This window comes from Fukomys damarensis, unplaced genomic scaffold, assembly GCF_012274545.1.
Source record: "Fukomys damarensis isolate Sample0158 unplaced genomic scaffold, DMR_v1.0_HiC HiC_scaffold_39, whole genome shotgun sequence".
Classification (NCBI taxonomy): Eukaryota; Metazoa; Chordata; class Mammalia; order Rodentia; family Bathyergidae; genus Fukomys; species Fukomys damarensis.
In genome coordinates this window covers 238,938-240,007 of record NW_022900951.1, presented here as the reverse complement: position 1 = coordinate 240,007, position 1,070 = coordinate 238,938, and the positions used below count along the sequence as shown (strand labels likewise).

General features: G+C 63.1%; 1 protein-coding gene across 1 annotated transcript in view; it reads right to left on the bottom strand.

Moving 5' to 3' along the window:
- Prdm9 (PR/SET domain 9) overlaps window positions 1-181 on the bottom strand; it is a 14,606-nt gene extending 14,425 nt beyond the window's left edge. The window contains exon 1 of the mRNA XM_019205156.1: window positions 110-181. The gene's annotated coding sequence lies outside the window, so the exon portion shown is untranslated. The remainder of the gene's footprint in view (window positions 1-109) is intronic.
- Between the last annotated feature and the right edge of the window lie 889 nt (window positions 182-1,070).

Below are 1,070 nucleotides of genomic sequence, written 5' to 3'. Positions count from 1 at the left end.
GGTTTGGGGGCGCCCGGGGCTGAGGGAAGTGAGACCCGGGCAGGGCAGGGGGCCGAGTTCAGGCCGAGAGGAGACGGGCTCACTCAGGGCGAGGGGGCTTCTCACGCACCGCAGAGCGTGTCCTGTCAGAGTGCGGCCGCCACGCTTCTGACTGGAACTCGCTCGGCGCCTCAGAAGTCGCTGCGCGGGACAGGCTGGACGGAGCCAATCGGCACCGAGACCAGCAGTGTCTAGCCAATTGGAGCTCGGGACCCCGGTGGGGGCGTGGCAGAAGGCGGAGCAAGGGTGTCGTCACCGGCGCAACCCAAACTTGGCTGTGGTGAGTGAGGCCTGAAATTTCCCGCCCTGCCGGAGACCCCGCCCCTCCGCCGGGATTGGCTGCTAGGGCCCCGCGTGTGAGTCCACCAGGAAAGGGCGCAGGCTCGCGGGCATCTGAGGGCTTGGTCCTCGGGGTCAGGGGAGCTGACGGCTGACCAGGGCTGGCATTCCGGGCGAGCCTAGACGAGGGCTACGCTCGGCGATCGCGGAGGACGTGCCCGGCAGAGACGGGAAGGCCGGGACCTCTGAGCCAGGAGGACTCCAGAGCGCGGAGGCGGAGCTCAGGGCTACAGGGAGGGAAATAGACTCGAGGCTCCGCCCTGGGGGCGGAGTCTGCAGCACGGCAGAAGGGGCGGGACCAGCGGGAGATGCCGGCGTGTTGACTCTGGAGGGCGGGGTCAGCGGTTTGCACACGAGGGGCCGGGGCCTGGTTTGCCCAAGGGCACAGATATTCGAGAAGAGCCGCGCAATCTGTGGAAACACGACTGACACGATGCGGACCCGCATCGCCGGAAGCCGAAGCACTCAAGAGATGGCGACTTTTACATCCTGGCCGTGGCTGATGAATGAGAGCTGGGATTAAGTAAATGAAGAAAATAGGGGGTTGGGGATTTAGCTCAGTGGTGCCACCACCTACCTCGCAAGCGCAGGGACCTGAGTTCGCTTCCCAAAAATAAAATCAAAAGTACAATGTAAGCATTTTGTAATTTATTTTTAAAATGGTGGCTTTTGTGTGTGTGTGTGTGTGTGTG